Here is a 6,430-nt window from a genome sequence, read left to right as displayed (position 1 = left end):
AGGCCTACAAATGAAATAAATTGCTTTTTAGTTTTTCAGGTCTAACAGTAGGGCTATTAAGAGATTTCGTTTTTTTTTTTTTTTTACAAATTATCCAAATAATGTTTAGTCCTAGAAAGCTATTATCATCAGAACACGTGAGCATAACATAGCGGATAGCAGATCAGTGAATGAGAGGGCAACGTTACCAGAGTTGCCCATATACCACACCATGTTACAGCACAGTAGGGCTATTGCAGACAGAAACAATACTGTACCACATCGATGTTTCCTGTTGGCTCAATTTTTGAGTGAACTTTGCTGTTCCGATTCACATGAACGGTATATGAGTGGAGCACTCACATGGGCCGTGAGCGACTGAGCGGAGCGCACACGCATAGAGCGGGATAATACGCAGAGCGTCACACCACGTGAAAGTGAAACTAATTTTCGGTGAACTAATTTTCTGCAGCTGGAATTTCGGTGCATCTCTAATTATTGGCAATTGGCAATAGATGCTTTTTTGAACATTTTAGCAATTTAAAAATATTAAAAAATGATTTTTTTACATGGCACCCCTGCTCTCGTCAGACGGCACCCCGGTTGGGAAACACTGGCCTAGAGAGCTTGCATAAGCACACACTTTCACTGCTATTGTACCATGGGGGTATGTGACAAACAAAATGTTTAATTCCCCAACCCCCCCCAAAAAAAGTTGACCATACACAGAACAGCTTTTAAGACAAAGAAATAGATAGAAAAAGACCAGTGTAAGTGTTTTGTGCCCATACTGCAATAATACTAAATTAACCACTGCTATACACCTCTATAGGCCGTTCCCTCAAGGCCATAACTCTAAACTAATTTATCAAACCCCTTTACCTGCTCTCCTATCGCAAAATACCATTCATCACATTTAACTAGTCCACGGCCATTCCCTCAGGCCCATAACTCTAAACTAATGCAGTTGTACCTGCCCTCCTGGAGCAAAGGCCTGTACCCTTCATCAGCTTTAATTAGATCAACGGCCATTCACATAGACGCTGCCTGTTTATTCACATAGTGTCCCATACCTTCAAGATCTCTGGAAGGCATTTGCAGGTCTGCTAGTGAAAATGCCCTCTCTGACCACATCAGACACACTAACCATATTTAGGGTAGTATTTTGCTGGTCATGTGATCTCAGAATGGTGGCCCACATAAGGTGAACTGTTCCATGTGAAATAAAACAGCTTTTATAAGGCTACTGATACGACTGAAGTCTTCATCTCATGTGAGTGATTTTTAATATATTTTTCTAAAACAATGAAAAAAAAAAACTTTTTTTCCAGCAAAGATGCATGGAATTGATCTAAAAGTTACCCAAATATTCTATTTTAAATGAATGCTGTTTTTTGAATGTTTTATTAATCAAAGAATCCTGAAAAAAAGTATAAGGGTAAGCAGAACTACGTTTTGATAATAGGATGAAATGTTTCTTGAGCAACAAATCAGCATATTGAATCATTTAGCACTGCAAACTGGAGTAATGGCTGCTAAAATCATCACAGGACTAAATTACATTTTAAAATCCGTTAAAATAGTTATTTTAAGTTGTAATAATATTTCCCAATATTGCTGGTTTTGCAGTGTTTTGGACCAAATAAATGCAGCCTATGAGCATAAGAGAAACATGAATTATATATTTGTACTGAAAAACTGAGATTTTAAGATTTCCAGTGACCTGCATTGGCCCACATGCTCATGGGACTCAATATGAGGCTATTTTCCAAATAGAGCAGTCAAAACTTTTCAAAACACAACCCAGCTCAGAGAGAGAGAGAGTTTGTCCCTGCTGCAGTCTTGTCAGCCTGGACTGAAGACAACACCATAAGGTCAGTCCCTGAGGTTGGGTTATAAAAATGACTGTGCTCTCCTTTAGTGGTAATTAGCCTCCAATTGACTCTTCAGGGGTGTTGCGATGAAAAGGAGTGTGTGTGAGCAGACAGTGCTGAGTGAGAATACACACAGCAGGGTGTTCCTCGCTGAGAGAAACAGAATGGTTTAAAAGCCTCACATTCTGGTAAAAGCAGCTTTTACACCCACGCCCATGTAAAAGAGGGAGCTGTGAAGGAGGTGAGGAGGATGGAGAGGTGCAATGAGAGAGGAGAAGAGCACAGTTTCATGTCATGTCTCACACAGGGCCACGAAAAGGTCCCTCAGGCGGCACAGCTTGGGCTTCGCTGGACTGTTTCCCCACATTGCAAGCTCTGTTTCATGTCCACTTCTTCTCAGGATGGATATATGTGTGTCTCCTCGTGAGGTCTCCCGCTGTCAGTATATTGAGTCACGCAGCTCAGCTCTAAAACCAGTTCATTTCTAGTGTTTCCATATAAAGCGCATTATCTTAGAACCTGGCAGAACACAAATGTCTAGTCTATGCCGCAAAATTGCGGTCTTAAACATTCGCCCCATGGCAGTGCATGAATGCACAAGGATCACGTAAGAAGCCTTTTGTACTTCAGAGAGAAGAGCGGAGAAGTCAGCCCGCTAAGAGCAAAGATGGCAGAACATCCCGAGCTGCTTATTACTTATAATACTGTATAACCGTTCGGCCTCCATCGCTGCAAGGGAAGATTTTTAGGACACTGCATGAAATGCGTGTTGTGCTCAACTCGACTAACGTGGCTAAATAAAGGCAGGATACAAAAGCGAAAAGAAAAAAACACTTTACGCTTCCCTGGCGAGCTGGTGTGTGCACAGGTCAAGCCATTGATGAGATCAAGCAGAAAAATACAGCGCGCCTCCAGGGCCAAATGAGAGCCGTCCAGGTCTCTGGAAGGGTGCTGCCAGCGCTGGTGAGTCATAAGCAGTGTTTTGTGGAGAGAGACAGACCATAGAAAAGCTTCAATTCAAGCTAAACCCAAAATGAGGAGTTCTGATAACATTCACTGACATGCGTTAGCTTAAATCTGGAATTGTGCTAATCCCTGTCTCGCTCTTGCCTTTAAGACAAAGAAATAGATAGAAAAAGACCAGTGTAAGTGTTTTGTGCCCATACTGCAATAATACTAAATTAACCACTGCTATACACCTCTATAGGCCGTTCCCTCAAGGCCATAACTCTAAACTAATTTATCAAACCCCTTTACCTGCTCTCCTATCGCAAAATACCATTCATCACATTTAACTAGTCCACAGCCATTCCCTCAGGCCCATAACTCTAAACTAATGCAGTTGTACCTGCCCTCCTGGAGCAAAGGCCTGTACCCTTCATCAGCTTTAATTAGATCAACGGCCATTCACATAGACGCTGCCTGTTTATTCACATAGTGTCCCATACCTTCAAGATCTCTGGAAGGCATTTGCAGGTCTGCTAGTGAAAATGCCCTCTCTGACCACATCAGACACACTAACCATATTTAGGGTAGTATTTTGCTGGTCATGTGATCTCAGAATGGTGGCCCACATAAGGTGAACTGTTCCATGTGAAATAAAACAGCTTTTATAAGGCTACTGATACGACTGAAGTCTTCATCTCATGTGAGTGATTTTTAATATATTTTTCTAAAACAATGAAAAAAAAAAACTTTTTTTCCAGCAAAGATGCATGGAATTGATCTAAAAGTTACCCAAATATTCTATTTTAAATGAATGCTGTTTTTTGAATGTTTTATTAATCAAAGAATCCTGAAAAAAAGTATAAGGGTAAGCAGAACTACGTTTTGATAATAGGATGAAATGTTTCTTGAGCAACAAATCAGCATATTGAATCATTTAGCACTGCAAACTGGAGTAATGGCTGCTAAAATCATCACAGGACTAAATTACATTTTAAAATCCGTTGAAATAGTTATTTTAAGTTGTAATAATATTTCCCAATATTGCTGGTTTTGCAGTGTTTTGGACCAAATAAATGCAGCCTATGAGCATAAGAGAAACATGAATTATATATTTGTACTGAAAAACTGAGATTTTAAGATTTCCAGTGACCTGCATTGGCCCACATGCTCATGGGACTCAATATGAGGCTATTTTCCAAATAGAGCAGTCAAAACTTTTCAAAACACAACCCAGCTCAGAGAGAGAGAGAGTTTGTCCCTGCTGCAGTCTTGTCAGCCTGGACTGAAGACAACACCATAAGGTCAGTCCCTGAGGTTGGGTTATAAAAATGACTGTGCTCTCCTTTAGTGGTAATTAGCCTCCAATTGACTCTTCAGGGGTGTTGCGATGAAAAGGAGTGTGTGTGAGCAGACAGTGCTGAGTGAGAATGCACACAGCAGGGTGTTCCTCGCTGAGAGAAACAGAATGGTTTAAAAGCCTCACATTCTGGTAAAAGCAGCTTTTACACCCACGCCCATGTAAAAGAGGGAGCTGTGAAGGAGGTGAGGAGGATGGAGAGGTGCAATGAGAGAGGAGAAGAGCACAGTTTCATGTCATGTCTCACACAGGGCCACGAAAAGGTCCCTCGGGCAGCACAGCTTCACTGGACTGTTTTCCCCACATTGCTAGCTCTGTTTCATGTCCACTTCTTCTCAGGTTGGATGTATGCATGTCTCCTCGTGAGGTCTCCCACTGTCAGTATATTGAGTCACGCAGCTCAGCTCTCAGATCTGTACCCATCCAAGCTCAAACTGTTGCCCCAGGCCAAAATGCATCACCCTGCTCTGCTCCATCTTCAGCTGCTCCCCTCCCACCAATCCTTCCGCTAGCTTGCTTTAGTTGCTGATGTTACACTGCAAAAAATATTTTTCTTAATGTCAAAAGTCATTTACTTAAGCAATTTGATTTTAAGGATGTTTTTTTTCTCAGTGAACTCTCATGTGGGAGTATGCAATATAAATATATAAAGTCATAATTGTTTGTGAGAAAATCTAAAAGTCGTGAGATACAAATTCACAGTGGTGAAATACAAACTTGCAATTATGAAATTAAAAAGTCACATTGTGACATATTGCAATCATGCAAAACTAAGTCACAATTAAAACAATGTTGCAACTGTGAAATTAAATTGAAATTGTGAGATATAAAGTTGTGATTATGATAAATTGCAGTTATGAAAAATAAAGTTGCAGTAGATATAAAATCACATTGTGAGATACAAATTGCATTCATACAATTTTAAGTCACAGTTATGAGAAATAAAGTTGCAATTGTGAAACTTTAAGTTGCAGTGGTGAGATATAATGCCACATTATGAGAAATTACAAGAAAATAAGGTCACAATTGTGAAGTATAAAATAGCATTGAGAGATATAAAGTCACAATTATGACATAATATTTAATGATTGCAGTTTATGTTACATTGTAATTGATGTTGAAGTCACAATTAAGAAATAATAATGTTATTGTGAGATATGAAGTTGTAATTAAGAAAAATAAAGTTGCAATAACTAGAAAATGGCATTGTAAGATATAAATGGCAATTATGAAATACTAAGTCGCATTTATGAGAAATTAAGCATAATTGTAAGATATAAAATTACACTGTGAGATATAAAGTCACAATTACCATAAATAGTCACAATTGGTCGGCACTGATAGCCTCGTGCGGCAGTTGCGCTTCAGGCATCCTGAGCTTATGGACCTTTCCCGATATTGCCCCCCCTCTCTCTCTCCCACTTCGCTTCCTGTCCACTAACTGTCCTATCATAATGAAAAAAAGGGCAAAAAACGCCAAAAATAAATAGTCACAATTGTGGTATATAAAATCGTAATTTGTGAAATATAAACTTGCAATTATGAGATATAAAATTGCAATTTGAGATATGAATGGTAATCATGAAATAAGTTACAGTTAAGAAATTATGTAATTGTGAAATATAAAATCAAATTGTATGATATGTCTAAATTATGAGATAAAGATGTTTAGTTGCCATTGTGACACAAAGTTAAAAATTGAAATATAAAGTCACAATAACAATACAAATTAATCTGAGGAATAGTCTTCTGGGCAGCAATTTCACATATATGGTGCAACAGCTTTTCAGGTGTCCTGAGTCCAGGTTTGTGATCTTTTCCATATCCTGTTCTTCTCTCTCTTCCCCAAGTACTTCCTGTGATGTTGTAATTGTGAAATATAAAATCAAATTGTATGATATGTCTAAATTATGAGATAAAGATGTTTAGTTGCCATTGTGACACAAAGTTAAAAATTGAAATATAAAGTCACAATAACAATACAAATTAATCTGAGGAATAGTCTTCTGGGCAGCAATTTCACATATATGGTGCAACAGCTTTTCAGGTGTCCTGAGTCCAGGTTTGTGATCTTTTCCATATCCTGTTCTTCTCTCTCTTCCCCAAGTACTTCCTGTCTTTATTTCACTCTACTTGGCATAATGCCAAAAAATATAATGTTGCTACTTCAACAAGGATTTTTACCTGATCTGACTCTAAAACCAGTTCATTTAGAATTTTTCCATATAAAGCACATTTTCTGAGTATCTGGCAAAACACAACAGTCTAGTCT

This window comes from Sinocyclocheilus grahami, unplaced genomic scaffold (genome assembly GCF_001515645.1).
Source record: "Sinocyclocheilus grahami isolate Dianchi unplaced genomic scaffold, SAMN03320097.WGS_v1.1 scaffold251.1, whole genome shotgun sequence".
Taxonomy (NCBI): domain Eukaryota; kingdom Metazoa; phylum Chordata; class Actinopteri; order Cypriniformes; family Cyprinidae; genus Sinocyclocheilus; species Sinocyclocheilus grahami.
This window is presented reverse-complemented; position numbering follows the sequence as displayed.